Genomic DNA, 20,087 nt, shown 5'->3' on the forward strand with positions numbered 1-20,087 from the left:
CCCCAAGGCTCAGTCCTTGCACCTTTTCTGTTCTCTTTTCTCCATCTTTGCTCACTTGCTTGGTGATAACATCTAATCTCATGGTTTTAATCACATTTCTATGGTGTTGAATGCAGGGGATGGAATTTACCACCCTTGTTCATACCACTACTATCTCCCACCTGGATTATGGGAATACATTCCTCATTGGCCTCCCTGCTTTGTTCTTACCCCCCTTCAGTCTATCCTAAATATAATATTGTAGCAATTTTAAGACTTTTTACAATCACATCGTGTCAGTTCTTTGCTCAAAAGCTTTTATCAACATCCCATCTCACTCAGAGAAAGAACCAAATTATTTATAATGGCCTTAAGGTCTGTTATCTTTCTGCCCGTAACTCCTGCTACTCTCCCTCTTCCTCCCTCCTTCTGTTCCAGCCACACTGGCCGCCTTCGTGTTTGCAGAGCACATCTGACAGGCTCTGCTCTGGAGATATTTATACCTGGGGTTCGCTTTCTCTTGGAAAACTTCCCCAAGTGACCTGCCTGGTTTATGCTCCCATTGTCTTCAAATCTTTATTCAAAGGCCAGGCCACCTCAGGGAGGCATCCTGCCTTCCCTCTGGCCAGTCAGCCAGTCTGCCAGTCTGCCGTGGGTCCTCCATACTGGCCGTTGTTCCTACAGGACTCTGGTCAGAGGGGACAGCTAGAAGGCTGTGGCTGCCCACTACTAGCTGGCACATCTTCTTAGAGCCGCCATCGTGTGGCCACTGTTAGGAATAGCAGTCTCTGCCCGACTGGTCTGAGAGAGAAATGAACAGAAAGCAGACAGCCAAGCAGATGGCGGGATTTTTTTATTTATACGTTAATTTACATAACCAAGTAAGTTGTTAAATATTTTGAATGTCACTTCTCACTATATAAATATTCATTATCACTAAGCTACCATTGCTTTCTTAAGGTCCTGAATGCCAACTTGAGAACTAAATTGCATATGTTATATGGGAACTTATGACATTTGAGTTATTAATTATAACTAATACTTATAATAATTTAATATATTATTAATTATAATCACATTTACAATATTCTATTGGGAAATAGAAATCGTTTAGATTATTCACTTAAAAACGTTTTATTGTCTAATATTTGGTACGTGTAAGTTATAAAGAATATATGAAAACGTGACAAAATTAATATGTGCCTATGATGCCCTCACGCAATCAGGAACCATCCCTCCCACTAACCACAGAGGTAACAGTCTTCTGATTTGAGGGTTTATCATTTTTTTGTTGTTTTTTAAAATAAAACTTATATAGGTATCCCTAAACAATGTTGTTTATTTTTACTTGTTTCTTAGTATAGTAAAAATGGTACCTTACTGTATGCAATCTTAAACAACTGTGTTTTTTTAGTCAATATGTTTTTAGGATTTGTCTGTGTAGCATGTGATAGTAGGCTGTTTTCATGTTCACTGCTGTATAATATTTCATGACTGTACCCCCAAATTGTTTATTCTTCTATTGTCCAGCCTATGTGTCCCCACACCCAGGTTTTTGCTTATGAACAGTGCTGCTCTGCATATTCTTGTGACTGTCTCTTGAAACAAGTGTCTGAGGGTATACACCCAGGAATGGAATTGTTGGCTGACAGGAAGAAGTTATCTACCAGATAACATCAAATGTTTTCCAAAGCTGGTGTTCCAAAATACAGAAGTGTTTCTGTTGTTCCTCATTTTCATCAACTCTTGGCATTGGTAGACTTAATTTTCACCAGTCTAGCGAGTGTAAGAGATCAGCTCTTATGCAAGAAAAGCCAATGTTTCCACATCCACTTTAAAATGTCACTGAAGGCTTACTACTCCTTAGGGTACTTAAGTGTGTCTAACAATAGTTCCATCAGGGTTCGCCCCTGCTCAGCCTTTTTCTTCCCTGCGAAGGGCTAGTCCTATCAGAAGTTTACTGAGGAAGAAGCCATTTCAGGGTAAACCAATGGTTTCATGAAAGCTCATGGACACAGGGGTTTTTAACATGAACAATTTGAAACAGTATTGTAATTAAGAGATTCAAGCTGTTTCTGTTTTCCTAATGACCAGTGCTTGCTCTCCTTGTAAATTACATTCCCAGGCAAGATGACAAGGAATCTTTTGGGGGAGTTTTTTTTTTTCCCCCTCTCTCCTTTCTGATTTTCCGGACTACAAATGAAGACAGGTGGAGTTTCTTCTTACACATTTCCCCACTGGGTTTCCTGGGACTTCCCCCACCCTACAACTGCCTTCTTTTCGCTTCACTGAAGAAGTGAAAACTTGAGGTGATTCTCTAAAATGAACATCTTTATTGATTAGGGGCTGATTCTGACAGCATGTGGCCATCTGTTTAATTGGGTTTTACATCTAAGATGTAACTATACTTAGTAACGTGATTTATGACAATTTCATTCAGTTCCCATTATCACTTTCTGATTTATGCCACTTAAATCTGCTTCTGCATGCAATAGAGACTTGAGTAGAAAATAGAAAAACCTGTATTTTTTTTTTTTTTCTTCAAATCCATGCCTTTGTGTGGAACCCTATGATTTGTGGCCATCTTTCAATGTTGGATTTTTACAGGGTGGTTACAACTTCTTATTTTTCTTCCCTTGTCAAGCTGGGTAGCAACGTCTCTAGACATGGAGCATAGTGTGAAATTATAATGATTTAAATCTGCTGTATGAGGAGTTATACTCAGTAGCTGTCATCAAATTTAATTATATTTGAATAAAGTGGTTAAAGAGGAAAACAAAGATCTGAGATGATTGGTGCTTAACCCTAACTTTGTGATAACTGTGACACTGATCTCGCTGCTTTTCAGAGGGGCAAGGTAAGAACATGAATGGGAGATCTAGTTTGTATGGCCTTAGTCGAGGTTTTTATCCTTCCAGACCCCTATTGTCCTGTCTGCCACATGTTGAGGCTATCTAGCCCATAGGGTTTAGGGGAGGATTTAATGAGATGAATTTGTAAAGTGCCAGCACATTGCCAAGCTCAGGGCTTGCATATCTAAACCTGGCATGCCAGGAATCCCTGCGATAACCATTGTGTCACAGGACAAACAGCAAAATATAAAGATTGGCAGGGGGGATTATTTCATACTTTTGCCCTCAAGAGATCTTAGGCCGGGCATGGTGGCTCATGCCTGTAATCCCAACACTTTGGGAGGCTGATGCAGGTGGATCACCTGAGGTTGGGGGTTCGAGACCAGCCTGGCCAACATGATGAAACCTCATCTCTATTAAAATATAAAAATTAGCCAGGCTCGGGAGGCTGAGGCAGGAGAATCACTTGAACCTAAAAGGCAGAGGTTGCAGTGAGCTGAGATTGCACCACTGCACTCCACCCTGGGCGACAGAGTAAGACTCTGTCTCAAAAAAAAAAAAAAGATATATATTCAAACAACATTTTTGAATATTAATAAGGCACAACCAGTTTGGAAAAGTGTTTGACAGTTTGTTGATATCTCCTATTACCCAGAAATTCCACTCCCAATAAAATAAGCAGATCTGTATGCCTACCAAAAGACATGTACAGGAGTGATCAGAGCAGCTTTATTCATAACAGCAAAAACCTGGAAAAAACCTAATGTCCATCAACAGAAGAGGTAAATAAGTTGTGGTATATTCTTATAATTGAATCTTATACAGCCACGAAAAAATGAACTATTCCACATTATAATATGTATGCATGCCACTGACTAAATGCTGAGTAAAAGAAGCCAGGTATAAGACTAAATACTGTTCTGTTTCATGTGTATAAAGTTCAGGCACAGGCAGATAAATCTATATGATAGAAGTAAAATAATGACTACCTTTGTTGGGGGTATTGACTGAGAGGAGGTGTGTGACACATTCTTTATCTTGATCTCAGAGGTGGTTACACAGGTGATACAAGAGTAAAAATTCACTCTGTTCTATCATTAAGATTTGTGTCTGGCTGGGTATGGTGGCTCATGCTTGTAATCCCAGCACTTTGGGAGGCCAAGGTGGGAGGATTGCTTTAACCCAGGAGTTTGAGACTAGCCTGGGCAATATAGCAAGACCCTGTGTCTACAAAAAAATAACAAAAATTAGCTGGGTATGGTGGCATGCGCTTGTAGTCCCAGCTACTCTGGAGGCTAAGGTGGGAGGATTGCTTGAGCCTAGGGGTTTGAGACTGCAGTGAGCTGTGATTATGGCACTGTACTCCAGCCTGGGTGACAGAGCAAGATCCTGTCTTTAACAACAACAAAACTTTATGCTTTTACTGTATGTTAAGAGACACCGCAAAATAAATGGGAACACTGCTCCTTTTCTCCATAAAAATGTTTGGAACAGCATATAGTATGCATGGACATCTTGAGCTAATAATAGGTTGCCTCAGGCTAAGTCTCTAGAGGTATAGACCAGGGATTGGCAAACTTTTTCTGTAAATTTCCAGATAGTAATATTTTTGGCTTTGCAAGCCATACTGTCTTTGTTGTAATTTCTCAACTCTGCCATGGCAGCCATAGACAATTCATAAACCAGTGAGCCTGGCTGTGTTCCAGTAAAACTTTATTTACAAAACAGGTGGCAAGGCTGCAGTTTGCCAGCCCCTAGAGTAGCATGCTTTGAGAGAATGGGCTCCAGTGTGCCATTGAGGAGTGTCCTGACTCAGCTTCCATGGTTCTTTGGATCTATTCAGGTAGTGGTAGTGGTGGGAAGAGTGAACAGCTCATATTTGGTTTTCATTTCTACTAACATGGATTGATCTTTAGAAGAAAATTCATTGTAAGTATTCAATATCAATGAATATTTGAAAAGCACCTCATTTAAGTATTTAGTTTGTATTTTCGTACATCTCAAATCAAGTTAAAGAAGTATTTTAAACAGATAAGATCTTGGCTTGAAAACAAGCATGGCCTAAGGGCTAAAACCAATGATTTTATTATCTTTGCTGTTATACACAAGGGATTTTTTTTCCTCAGTTTAATCACAGATATTCTGCTAAAGAAGATAAGCCTTTGTCCAGAGGCTGGGCTTATGCTGGCATTGAATTATGGAATTAATCTGGAAATCAAACATAGATTTGTTTTGCTGTTAAGGAAATGTTTCAAACTGGGGGAATTTCTCATACTTCATTGGCTCTACCTGAAACCATAAAGTAAAAGCTAAGTTAGCAAATACTCACCTGTGGCTTCTGTTGGAATGTAATGAAATTAAATCTTTGAATCCACTTGATGTTCCATTTGGGGACATGGGAAAATAAGGCTAATATACAGAATTTGAGAGTAATCTTCCATTGTTTTTAGAGCTAGAAAGAAACTTAGTGGTCACCTCATCCAAATTTCTCATTACCTAAAAGAGATCCTGACATTCAGAGCAATTCTTAGTAATTTTTGTCCAGTTATTCACTTGATAAGGCCCCAGTGATTTTCACTTCCTGGTATTCATGCCCCTGTCTAGTCCCCTGCCACACTGAGTAAGGCTTACCACAGTAACTAATAGGATGCTATGGGAAATTCTAGACTACGACTTCTGAGGCTGGGTCATGTTTTCTGGATTGTTCACTCTGGAGGAAGTCAACCACCACATTGTGAGGGCATTCAGGGAGCTCACAGAGAGGTCCACATGTGAAGGAACTGGGGCCCCCTGCCCATTAGGAGCACCATGTGAGTGCACCATCTTGGAAGTAGATCCCCAGGACAGCCAAGCCTTCAGATGACTGTTGCCCAGGCTGACATCTTAGCTGCAACCTCCCGAGACACTGATATAGAACCACCCAAATAAGCTGTTTCCAAATTCCTGACCCAGAGAGATGGGGAGATAGTAACTGTATCTGGGGATGATTTGTTACACAGCAAGAGGTAACTAATATAGCTATTAGAGCATGCCCAGGTGCGAACTGAGTTTGGTAGGAGGGTATATAACATTGTGTGGTGTAGTGGTTAAGAGTGTGAGCTCTGAAGTATGACAGTTTGATTTTGAATCTTGACTTGGCCACTAATAACTTGCAACCTTGGGCAAGTTACTTAACATCTTTAAGCTTCAGTTTAATTATCGGTAAAATGGAGATAATAGTAGTAACCATCCTATAGGGTTGTTGTGAAGATTAAATGATACTATATATATAATATCTAATGTTATCTAGTATGACATTTTATAATCTAATATTAGATATACAATATATAATAATATATGTTAATTATACCTAATATTAATATACATTTATATATTATAAATTATACATATAATATATAATATAATATTTATATAATATATATCAATATGTAATATATAAGTATATATTAAATTATATATAACCTCTATATGTTATTATATATAATATCATTTAATCTTAACCCTATAGGATGGTTACTACTATTTTATATATGTGTATATATATGAATATAATGCTTGGCATAGAGTATGGTTCATAGTAGGCACTCAATAAACATTAGCTATTAGTCCTTGCTTTTGAGGAGCTGGGAGAGAGACTTGTTACCAGGTCATTTAGAGGACATCATGGTGAGTGTGCAACAGAAGGGTGTGCAATGCATTCTGGGAGCCACAGTGGAGGGGCAGTTAAGCCTTGGGGAGTCAAGATTGGATTCCCAATGAAACTGATGTTTGAGTGGACTTCGGAGAGAAAATGAAATTTCTCTGGGCAGAGAAGTGAGATTAGGGCATTCAGGAAGAAGCACTGTTGTTTGATGCAAAGGCAGCAGACATGGCGGAACATAGCACAGGAACAGGCTGTGAGATGGCCATAAATGCTGGGGCACAGCTTACACTGGTGGAAGAGACAGCAAAGGGAATGATGGGAGATGATATGCAGAAGGAAGGCTTTGTGGGTTGTGTCAAAGAATGGGCCAGAGAGAGCTAGTATAGTTTTTGTTGGGGGAGGGGGGCACAAATAACTGAAGTTTTACTTCTGTATTAGTCTGTTTTCACACTGCTAATAAAGACATACCCAAGACTGGGTAATTTATAAAGGAAAGAGGTTTAATGGACTCACAGTTCCACATAGCTGGGAGGCCTCACAATTATGGTGGAAGGAGAAGGAGCAGCAAAGGCATGTCTTACATGGTGGCAGGCAAGAGAGTGTATGCAGGGGAACTCCCATTTATAAAACCATCAGATCTCATGAGACTTATTCACTATCATGAGAACAGCATGGGAACAACCTGCCCCCATGATTTAATTACCTCCCACTGGGTCCCTCCCACAACATGTGGGAATTATGGGAGCTACAATTCAAGATGAGATTTGGGTGGGAACACATCCAAACCATATCAACTTCCTTAATCCTAGTATTAGAGATCATGGCCTGGAGAGGGACAGATGGCAGCCACTAAGACCAGTTAGGAGTTTTGCAAATGACTCAAGAGAAGGACGGGAATTTAAAAAGAAATTTAGGCGATGACAGGGGTGAGGAGAAGTAGGAAGTGGATAAATCAAATTCTAGGAGATGATTCTCAAATAACTGCATAATGATAATGCAGATAGCACAGTGATCCTCCCTTATCCATGGTTTTGCTTTTCATTGTTTCAGTTACCTAGGGGCAACCAAGTTCTGAAAATATTCAGTAGAAAATGCCAGAAGTAAACAGTTCCTAAGTTTTAAACTGTGTGCCATTCTGAGTAGCATGATGAAATCTCTTGCTGTCCAGCTCTGTGCCGTCTGGGACGTGAATCATCTCTTTGTCCAGTGTATCCATGCTGTATATGCTACTTGCCTGTTAGTCATTTAGTAGCTGTCTCAGTTATCAGATCAACTGTCACAGTGCTTGTGCCCAAGTAACCCTTATGTTACTTAAAAATGGCCCCAAAGCATAAGAGTAGTGATGCTGGCAATTCAGGCGTGCCAAAGAGAATCTTCCTTTCAGTGCGAAGGTGGAAGTTCTCCACTTAAGGAAATTTAAAAAGAAATCATATACTGAGGTTGCTAAGATCTACAGTAAGAACAAATCTTCTATACATGAAGTTGTGGAGGAAAAATAAATTTGTGCATCGTGTACGTGTGTGTATTGGTTTGGTACTATCTGAGGTTTCAGGTGTCCACCAGGGGTCTTGGAACATATCCCCCAAGGACAAGGCAGGGACTACTGTAATTTTCTAACTTTTCCACTAGGGCTTTACAAGACTTCCATCAAATAGAGATTATAACTGTTCTGTGCAGCTACACTTTGCTGAGAAACCATTAATATGCCAAGCATTTTGCCAGGTGCTTTAATGTATGTTATCTCTAATCTTCACAGTAGTTCTATAAACTTGGCATTATAGGCTCATTTTACAGAAGAAGAAACTGAAGCTCAGAGAGGTGATGTAACTTGCAAAAGACTGCACAACTAGCAAATTGCAGAACTGAGAGTATAACCCAGCTTATCTGATTGCATCCTGTTTATCGTCACACTACACTGTTCAAAACTGGATAGGAAATGTGAGAATTACAGTCACGCGATAGGCTAGGTGCAGTGGCTCACGCCTGTAATCCCAGCACTTTGGGAGGCTGAGGTGGGTGGATCACTTGAGGCCAGGAGTTCAAGACCAGCCTGGCCAACATAATGAAACCCTGTCTCTACTAAAAATACAAACGTTAGCTGAGCATGGTGGCCAGTGCCTGTAATCCCAGCTACTCAGGAGGCTGAGGCATGAGAATCACTTGAACCTAGGAGGTGGGGGTTGCAGTGAGCTGAGATCGTGCCACCGTACTCCAGTCTGGGTGACAGAATGGGACTCTGTCTCAAAAAAATAAATAAATAAAAAATAAAATAAAAAATAGCTATGAGATGATATACATGAACACACTCTGAAAAGGTTAAGGGTATGATATAAATGTGTTAGAATTATCATTATTATATCATCCCCTCACCCATGCTGCTCTTTCACTAGTTGGGGGATTGTTTCTCTTCTGGTATGGAAACAAGATATTATAGAATGTAGGGCAGCCAGGAGGTGAGAGAAGTTCAGATGGTCCCCAAGTCCTACTGATTTCATGTCCAAAAGGGCAGTGGCATCGAGCAGTTCATTATTGCCTCTTCTAAGAGGGCTGTTCTCTGCAAGCTTTTTGGCTAAGCCTGTGATCTCCTTGGGTCTTTAGCTTATGGGAAGAGTAGAGGAGGGGTTATTCCATAAGCTAGCTTAAAAGGAGTATTTAGATATACTCCCCCAAAAGGCTTTACTTTCCAAAATTTACACTGAGATTTTAAAAGTTTTGTTAAGTGAAGTCACGAACAAACTTCGAATAGTTTGCGAAATTGGCAGATGATGCACTTAGCAAGGTTGTGGAACACCCGCAACAACTTTTTTTTGTTTTTGTCTTTGTGACGGAGTCTCACTCTGTAACCCAGGCTGGAGTGCAATGGCGCGATCTTGGCTCACTGCAACCTCCGCCTCCTGGGTTCAAGTGATTCCCCTGCCTCAGCCTCCTGAGAAGGTGGAACTACAGGCGCTCACCACCGTGTCTGGCTATTTTTTTTAAATATATATTTTTAGTAGAGACAGGATTTTGCCATGTTGTCCAGGTTGGTCTCAAACTCTTGACCTCAAGTGATCTACCTGCCTCGGCCTCCCAAAGTTCTGGGATTGCAGGCGTGAGCCACCATGCCCAGCCCTGCTACACCTATTTTAAGGCATTCTTGTCCTGGTCTAGTTGAGGAATTTGGAGGTCCTGATACAGCCCCCCAGTTTCTGAAGCCTAACCAAGGAGGCTTCTGAGAATGGTGTTCTGTATAGTATCACGGGAGGACAAAGTTGGCCTCATCTGGAAAGCTCTGCAGTCTCATGGGATTCCTGTTACCATGGTGAGTTCCAGAACCAATGCCTGTAAGGATGCAATTTGCCACTTATAGGGTATTTATAAATGCCGTTTTCAGACACAGTGCACTGGGCAGGTTGGCTGCAGGGCTGGTAGTAGGAAAGCATGAAATGATTATCAGAGTCACCCTGATTAAAGACAGGGTGTGAGTGGGGCCTGTCACAAGTAAGCCAGGGTGAGGTGAGCATAGGAACCTAAAAACCAGCCATGGGAACAGGAGACAGGATGTCATGGAGAAATCTCATTAATTGACCTTGATGGTCACAATCTCATTTGTCTTCTCTTTAAAAAATAAATTGTCTTTTACCCTTATTACAAAAGTAGTTCATAATTATTGTAGAAAATCTAGAAAAATTTTAGGTGAACTAAAAAAATTTAAAAAGTTAATATCATTTAAAGGTAGTCATGGTTAATACTTTTGTTGAATACCACTGAAATGTACGTTTATCTACAAATGTTTTACAGTTTAACTACGGACTCATCCAATAGTACTACTTTTTCCCCACTGAACATTGTAACATGAATATTTTTTTCCATTTAGTACATATTCTAAGTCATCGAGTGTAGTGTTCAACTGAGAAAACACCTTACTTAATTACTTCCTAATGGACATTTCGGCTGTTTCCCTATTGTTAACATTCTGTATTGATAAGTTTTGTGACTTTTTGTATAAATCTGAGACCATTTCTTTAGAGTAAATTCCTAAAAGTGGAGGATTTCCTGTATCAAATGGTGTGTCCCATTTGAGGGTTTTGAAATGCGTCTTACCCAACTTCTCTCAAGAAAGTGGTACAAATTTGTATTACCACTAACAACAGATGAGATGGTTTAACCTTTAATGAGTTGCATCTTAAAGATACTGTTGGAGGAAATGAATAGAGAGACTTAGTTTTTTGTCTAATTGATATGGGGAAAATGTTAGTCACATTTCATTCTTGAGACTATTATTGCATAACCAGATACCGTTCAGTGAACCCACATAAGCATTTGTCGAGTACCTACCATGCTCCCAGGACTGGGCTGAATATCCCTGCTGCTAGTGTTAGTTTCAAATACTTAGTACAGCAATCAATAAATGAGAGGACCTGCTGGAATATAAGTAGAATATGAGACACTGAGCTTCATAGTGGAAGGAAATTAGTGTTTTCTTTGCCAGATGTTGAACTATAGCAGTGGTTTTCAAAATGTGGTCCCTGGATCATCAGCATCCCTTGTGATAGATGGGCATTCTCTGGCCCTACCTACTGAATCAGAGACTCTGGGATTTGGGCCCAGCAATTTATGTTTTAACAAGATCTTAACTACCAAACTTCTGCAAGATGCCAAAGATTGAGAACCACTGAGCTATAAAAATGCAGCAAAGGCAGAAGAGGTCAGACTTGTTGGGTATAGGTGGGGTGACTAACTTCTGGTTTGCCTGGGACCATCCCAGTTTTAGCACAGAAAGTCTCGCATCCCAGGAGCCCCTTCTGTCCCAGCTAGATGGGGATGGTTGGTCACCCTGGTAAAGGGTGGCAGGGGTGAAGGAAGGCTCTCTTCATTGCAGCCTAAAGGTAATTATGGCAGAAAAAGAATAGAAGGGCCAGCAGAGAAGGTTTCAAGATGGAGGGCAGATTTCAGAAGCTGCTTTCTGCTTGTCAGCTCTATGCTGATAGATGTGGTGGCAGGAGGTTACCTGCAGGAAGCCAGCAGATGGCTAAGGCATCTTGCTGAATCCCTTGACAGGAGTCACAGCTGTTAGAACTTGATACTTTCTGGAAAGGGGAAGGTTGGCATTCACCAAACTACTGCAAGATGCCAACTTGAAAAAAAATCCATGATTAATCTTAGCAGTGATGACAATGAAATCATTTTACAGCAAAAACCATAACCAAAAGTGCTTTGTAATTGCAGCAATTTCCATGTCCTGACTGATGGCATCAGATTCTAGAATGGTGTCCAGCTTATCTGCTTACAAGAACTAATCCTGAATAAGATGTAACATTCATTCTTAGAGTAAGCATTCATCCTGGATTTTCTAAAGCAGGTGCAATTTAAACTCTTTTTGTTCTTTACTACAGTCATAATGTATAAGGCATGTAAAGTTTCAGTTTTGAAAGTACAGTGTACAAAATTGTAATAAAAGTAATCATATGTTACATTGTTACATGCATGGTGTTGATGACAGAAAGACAGGAGGGCCGATTTATAGATCACTTAAACATACAAAATTCCTTATTTTTCCTAAATCAACAGTTCTGAACCTGTTTTCATAGTCCAATTACCTGGGGAGCTTTTAAAAAATGCTTGTGTTCAGGGTTCCATCCCAGAGATTGTGACTTAATAGGTTTGAAGCAGGGGCTTGGACATAGATATTAAAACAAACAAACAAACAAAATTCCCCAGGTGATACGCATTTGGGGTTGAGAACACTGTACTTACCCTGACATAAACCAATGGGTCCCAACTTTAGCATGTACCAGAATGGCCTGAAGTGCTATTCAGTAGGTCTGGGGAGGTGGGAGTGCAAACATTTGCATCTCTAAGGAGTGCCCTCGTGATGCTGATGCTGCTGGTCTGCAGACCAAGATTTGAGCACCAGTTTCCTAAACTATTCCTACTCCAAACCCCAAATAATCGTACAAACCACATCTATCACCCATTAGCTAGACATGTGAATAAATAACTCCCTCTCAAAACATTTCTGCACATCTACTCCCACATATCCGGTATTTTTTTTCTCTACTGAGTTTAAAACATATTTCAATTAAAAAGCATATTTTAGAAAGCTTGGTATAGGTTTACCTTCCTCTTTAGGTCTTGCAAAATAGGATTATTTGTCTAGTGGTATCCTTTCTCCCCCACTAGATTGTAGGTTCTTTGAGGACATTTGTATGTTCAAAGCTTGCCCATGTGGCTTGGAACATCATAGGTGCTCAGTAAATGTTAGTAGTCAATGGTTATGCATAGAAATTGCATCATCATAACCAACCCTACTATTCCCAATAGTTTTTATAATGGGATTTAAATAGACTGACACTCCAAAATTAGGATCATAAAATACATTCACTTAGTGAAGTGGATGCTATTGCACAGGACAAGTAAAGAAGTGAGCAGAAGGTAACTACAAGTGAATTTCACCAAGAAGTACAATAATGTAGATAAGATGATATATCAGCAGTAGCTCTGAAGTGTGGACTGATACATAGAGTAGTTTAGTAATACAAGCACACACTTAAGGCTTTTGAAAAAAAAAAAAACTGTCACAACTTGTGCTAAAGCCACATTCATACATCCAAAAATCCACGCAAACGACCAAATATCCCATTGTTTGACAAAACTAATAATGCAATAGAATGTATTGACATAGTCCATCCCTTAACAAAACTATCACAAACATCCGCACTGAAAGAAAACAGATACAGGTACACACTTAATGAAAAACCCAAGTATATTTCTGGAGAAAGCAGCTACGGCAAATATGGAAACAGATTTAGTTCAATAAATAGCTGAATGTGTATGCTGGTCCACAAATCCTCAAGCCCATTTAATTTTCCTTTGGAATTTTCCCTTGGTCACCTTTTTTTGGACTTTATTTACTTTGTCATTTGCCCCTGGCTCTGTCACTTCTGTACCAGAGGCTGCTGGAGGGATCCTAAATGAAAAAAATCAATAATGCTAATTCCTTCAGAGGAGTCAAAAGAGATGTTGAATTTAAGAATGAAATGCTCCTAAAGGTAGATGAGTTCAAGTTGTCTTGCATTGTGTTACTATACTTAAAAAAGTTTGCTATAGAGAAAGGGAAAAAGCACATGGTCTGGGTTTCTGAAGACCTGGCAATGAAAGTTGGAGGCTTCCTATTTTGTAAAATCTGACCAAACATGGAAATAACAGGAAAAGATGTCTGAGTCTGGTTCACAGTTATCTAACATCATCAGCATTTGTAAGGGTTAATATTAAAAAAATAAAAAACTTCCAAATAACGTAAAATTTTGGAAGGTAATGTTTTAAAAATATTTTCTGCATAACTTTTCTGAACCATACACTTATGAATATGGAACTTAAATTTAATGCTGCAGTAAAGTGAAAGCAACAACGAATGTAGGGAAACTGGATTAAATTAGTTCAATATTCTCCAGGCCAAAGGCCTTTGATCAATATTTTGTCTAATTTTCTCTTTCCAGCATATATCACAAACATAAAAAGGAAGAATATTCCACTTTGACTGGGGGTCAGCTGGGAGGGCTTAGAGGATGCAGGATTGATGGAATTTGCATAAAACTGGGCAGGACTTTTTAGCTTGTTAATATCTGTATTGCGATTGAAAGTTTATTGGAAAAATGTGCTGATCTCAAAACTACACTAGTTCTGCCATGACAGCAAGAGAGTGGAACCAACAAATTCTTTCATCTAGAAAGAAAATGAAAACCAGAGCTTGAATAATGGAATGTATCTCAGATCTGGTACTGAATGTGGAAAATTCGAGAAGTAATACATTGGTACTACTAATAGTATCATGTACGGTTTTAAACTTTGGCTAACAAAATGTACTCATAATGAAAGGTAATGCTTCAACCCCAGTCATCCGTCTGAGTTTCACAAGATACAGAATCAGTTCATTCAACAAGTATTTATTGAGTGCTTACCATGAATCAGGTATTGTTCTAGCTCTGAAGATACCACCATTAAAGAATAGTAAAAAATAAAAATCCCTTTTGTCATGGATCTTGCATTCTAGTCAGGGAAAGACAGAAAATGCATACAAAGTAAGTCAAATGTAAAGTATCTTACATGGTGGTTAAGTGTTATGATGAGTTACAAAGCAGGAAAGTGGGTAGGATAACATCCTGCCCCTTAAAAAAGCACTAGGGAAGGCGTTAATGAAAAGATGATCTTAGCCTACATACCTGAAGCGAGCCATACAGATAGTGGCGGAAAGTAGGTTCTAGGTTAGGGGAAGAGAGGGGTAGGGCAAAAGGAAGATTATTCCTTTTTTTCCACGTCCTTCTATCCAGTGTGAATTTGCTAGGCCTAAGTATATTTATTTATTTGTTTTATTGAGGTTTGAGCTGTGGAATAATGGGCTACATTTGTTTTCTTCTCTATACTCGTTTGTACTAAAAAAACTCTAATTAATGCAGCTGACAATAATGTGTACTGAAACCCGGACACATTGAGGCATTTAACTTTTCTGGGAAAGCTGTAGCTACCGTCGGCGTATGATTTATGACTATAAAAGTCAAATAGTTGAACCTGGGGTAGTCACCCAGTGAATGCGATTGGTTCTTTGGCAATTGTGTCCTAAACAAAAGCACTCTGTCTTTTATGGTCAGCATTTTGCTAAGCTCCAACTAGGTTACTCCACATTTACTGATAGGAGAATTGTAATGAGAAACACCAGTAAAAATGAGAGGTTGACCCCAGTAGAAAACCAAAAGCAGGTTCTTGTGGCTTTCCCAGGTGCAGATTTGAAAGAGACACTATTACTAATAAATAAGTAATTAGGTTATTACAAAGACCAATATTTTCTTTTGTCAGAATTTTAATCACTGAAATGGTATAACCACAGTTTGTATTTTTGCCTGAAATAGGAGTGGAATTTGCTGGTGTTAACAAATGCAAGAACAAAATAATACTATGTAAGCTTAGTTAACTGTTTTTCAATAGCCTTTAGAAGAATTTTCTATAATACACACATACTTTTTTTTTGAGATGCTAAAATAAATTTTAATAATTGTTTGTCACATAACATACTGTGTAGCTATTTGATGAAATCTACCTCTGTGTAATAATTATTAAAGTAAGTCTTGTATGATAAGAATATATTAGTTTTTTGGGTACAATTTCCATGAAAATACGTAAATGAGAAAACAAATAACTAAAATAAGAAACAGGAGGTTTTTTATACATACTGTTGTCATCATATGAAATTACTCTGTTAACTAAATTAACCTGACATTGTCACCCTTAAAAGCAAAATCTAAACAAAACTAATTCTCAAATTTATTTATTTTAATTTTAGTAATATATTTTATTTAACCCAATATATCCAAAATATTTTCATTCTAATATGTAATCAATATACAAAAATTATTAAAGAGATGTTTTATATTCTTTTTTCATACTAAGGCTTGAAAATCCAGGGGGTATTTTATTTATTTATATTTATTATACTTTAAGTTCTAGGGTACATGTGCACAACATGCAGGTTTGTTACATAGGTATACATGTGCCATGTTGGTTTGCTGCACCCATCAACTTGTCATTTACATTAGGTATTTCTCCTAATGCTATCCCTCCCCCAGCCCCCCAACCTCCGACAGGCCCCTATGTACACACACACTTATTTCTAAAAGAATTAATTTTAATTACACAAGCTGATTATCTTTGGATAATCAAATTTAAAACATGACATTTATGTGTAGAGCCCTTTTTATCAGCCACCACCCCAAATCCTGATTTTCTTCAAAAGGTAACCACTGTGATCACTTTGATATGTATTTTATGACTTTTAAAGAATTTACATATGTATACACATATACACACAATACATGTATATGCTCACACTGGTAGGATAGTTATGTAAGAAAATAAATGGTATTTATATATCTATATCTGTACCTTCATGCCAACAACATGTCTTGGGGGTTATTTCCCGTGCTGGAATATTAAGACCTACCTCTTTCTTTTCACTTACTGCATAGCAGTCCACAATATGGTTATACCATAATTAATTGCTATCTTATTTGGACATTTAGCTTGTTGCACACTTCTCAACTACAAGCCATGCAGCAATGAACTCTGTAGTGCCCTTGTGCAAGTGATTGGGCAGTGGTTTTCACTGTGGCACCCAGACCAGCAGCATGTGCATCACCTGGGAACTTGTTAGATACAAATTCTTAGCCCTACCCTAGACTTACTGACTCATAAACTGAGGGTGGGGTCCAGCAATCTGTAGTTTAACAAACCCTCCGGTGAATCTGATGCATTATAAAATTTGAAAACCATTGAAAATTTTAAAACCACTGTATATACAGACATACATGTGTGGATACAGTCAGTTCTATAATGTAACATATGTGTTCTTAAACACCACTGTGCTATGCAAAAGTATGTACTAAAAGGCCACAGGGCTTATGAGAAAAATGAGGTTGGGGCACAACAGTTAAAAACTTTATCAGTGACACATTAAAAACAAAAGCTGGCTGGGAGCCCATTAAAAATGATAGCGCGGTTTTATACATGTTAAATGGGTAAATACACAAATGCTACAGTAAATATGGCACCTTCCCTTGAAAAGACCAGAAGTTTGCTTGTGTAAGTTGGTATTGGAGGGGTTGTCCCCTGTGAGTTTTTGGGTAGCGGCGGAAGGAGGGTTATATGAAATTGGAAGGTAAGTTGGTTTAACACCAGATGTGGTGAGTGTGGCTCCTAACCCACGTGGTGAACTGAGGCAGTTGGTCATGTTGAGGTGTGTGCGTGTGTGCATTTTGTGTATTCCTATATGGCTCAGTCCATTTGGGTGCCGTTTTCTGCTTTTCCCTAGCATGTCTTGTGGATAAGCAAATGTGAAATTGGAGTTATGTTCAAATTTTCCCCCAATGTATCAATTTCCTTGGAATAAATTTGCCTTTTCAATACAGGTGTCATAGCTGTATGTATGGATGCTGACTCTTTTGCATACATGACACAAAATAACTCCACACACTGTACTGAATGCTGTTTTTCACTTAATATTTCTTAGAGCTTTTTCCGTATCACCACATAGTTACTCATTTTTTTAAATGGCATTTAAAGCATTACGAGATGACTAATTTGATCTCCAAAATGCAACAACCTACACTCCCATCAACATGCTTCCTACACTTTGGCCAATATGACCTATTATCACATTTATTAACTTTCGCCAACCACTAGTTAAATGTCTCTCTCCTTCCTCTCCCGCCCTCTCCTCCCTCTCTCTTCTCCCCCACCTCCACAGAGACATTTACATTGTGAGGAATGCCTCTCATAAGTACACTGATAGAAAAAGAACTTTAAAAGTGTGAAACAGGTGGCGAGGTGGTGTTGAAATGCTAAAAAAAAAAAAAAAAAAAAAAAAAAAAGGAAATGGATATGAAAGAAAACATAAAAACCTATTAAAAAGGCAGAGAAAAGGAATTTCCTTTCTACTTATTTTTCACTTCCACCTTTGCTAAATATATCTTATCCACTTTATGAGATAAGATATTGAGTTGACCCTGTAGGGATTCCATCTGTCACTCTAGCTGGTTGACGTCTCCAAAAATGCAGCTTACACTATTAATCCATTCACTTCAGCAAAACATGTGTAAGGGCATCAGATTCTTCTATTTATCAGTATTGGGTTCCTTGGCCCCAACAAGCTCAGCAGATACAGCTGAACTGAGTGATGTGATGGCTTCAGCTCTTGAGTCTGGGGCTTCTAACAGCAAAAGTGACAGAAATAGTGGCTCATGCAGGTGTCAGATGTTTTCCTGTAAAGAGGTTGGCAATGGATGTAAATGCTTCCAGCTGAGCACATTACCAGGCAGGATGAGCCATAATGATTTAATAATGAAATCACATTGGTTTATGATCATTGTTCTTATTAGGAAATATTGCTTTTTGATGATTTATTATGTGAAACTGAGTTTTCATATAAACACTGTGATTTGCATTTATATGTAATATATATTTGCATATATATATATCTGAGTCAGAATGACTTACTAAAAGTAATCACCAAAAAAAAAAAAAGAGGATGCAATATTGATGTAAATATGCCAAAAATATTTAAGGAAATGTAGAAATTATGAAGATTATTATGATGTTGCCGCTTCAAAATAATATTAGATGCATTTTCCTTTATGTGAAAATGGCAGAGAACTAGTAGCCGGAACAATCTCTGTTTTGCAATTAGGCTTTTGCACCTTGAAATCACAAACTATGACATTATTAATAAAATATAAAGAATATATATGAGGGTTATATAGAACCACCATTTCCCTTCTAAATTAAGGACTTGCTTTCCTGTCCTCATTTCTCCTCATGTGTGGAGAAATGGAGAGAGAGAAAATGGAGGAGAGAGAGAAAGAAGAGAGAGGAAGAACATTTTGACTTATAAAAGAGCTTTCAGTCTCATAGGGCCTAGAACAGTTGCTCTGGAGCAGTGAAGGACACTATAGAAGGCTTCTTTCCCTCTCTTTGGTCATGATTCTTTGCTCTATCAGCTGTGATGACTTGTAAGTACAGTTCCTAAGATCAACCCAGGGTGCAAAATTTAGTGGTGAGCTGCAAGGGCAAAGCAAAGCATGTCTCTCACTCATCTGCACTCAATATCAGGTACATAATTTGGGAAGCCCAGTGCAAAATAAAAATGTGGGGCCTCTTGTTCCAAAAGCAGGAAAAAATGCCATTGAGGGTGCTAAAATATAAAGCCTTGCCCTATCTTTCATGGCTTTTCTCTTTCAACTTGTCATGGTATTGTTTTATTTGCTATTCAATGCTACTATAAGAAAAATTAAAGACGTAAGTCATTAGCATGAGTGTTACTTTTCATCTCAATATTGTGCAATGTCAGTTTTAAATGCAAACATAAGAGCATTTAACTTGTACGTGGAATCACCAAAATTACAGAGTTTGTATTTTGTAGCTTGTATGTGCATATGTATTTTGTTCTTACCAGCATGGAGGAAATGCTGAACAAAACTCAACTGTTTTTATTTCACTTCTTAATACATGTTCATTCTACCAATACTCTCTACCTTTGGTTTACTGACGAGTAAGGAAGGACTAAAAGGAAAAGAAACTATAGGTTAGTGTATAAGGCTGTTCTCACACTGCTAATAAAGACATACCTGAGGCTGGGTAATTTATAAAGGAAAGATGTTTAGTGGACTTACAGTTCCACATGGCTGAGGAGGCCTCACAATTATTGTGGAAGGTAAAAGAGGAGCAAAGTCATGTCTTACATGGTGGCAGGCAAGAGAACTTGTGCAGGGGAACTCCCCTATATAAAACTACTGGATCTCATGAGACTTATTCACTACCATGAGAACAGGATGGGGGAAACTACTCCCATGATTCAGTTATCTCCACCTGGCCCCACCCTTCACACATGGGGATTATTACAATTCAAGGTGAGATTTGAGTGGGGACACAGCCAAACCATATAATTCACCTTTTCTCTGTCCTTTTATGTCATCATTTTCAGTGTAGGTGTTTGGCCAATACAGGGAAGTAACAGGTATAAGAAAGGTTATGGCAGGATTCCTTGGACATTCATGTTTCTTAGAATGCCACTACCTTCTTTTGGTCAT

At 38.6% G+C, this 20,087-nt stretch overlaps 1 protein-coding gene across 2 annotated transcripts in view; it reads left to right on the forward strand.

Moving 5' to 3' along the window:
* Positions 1-20,087, forward strand: part of PHEX (phosphate regulating endopeptidase homolog X-linked) — a 227,529-nt gene that overhangs the window by 169,280 nt on the left and 38,162 nt on the right. The gene's annotated exons all lie outside the window — the stretch shown is intronic.

The sequence above is a fragment of the Rhinopithecus roxellana genome, chromosome 7 (assembly GCF_007565055.1).
Source record: "Rhinopithecus roxellana isolate Shanxi Qingling chromosome 7, ASM756505v1, whole genome shotgun sequence".
Lineage (NCBI taxonomy): Eukaryota > Metazoa > Chordata > Mammalia > Primates > Cercopithecidae > Rhinopithecus > Rhinopithecus roxellana.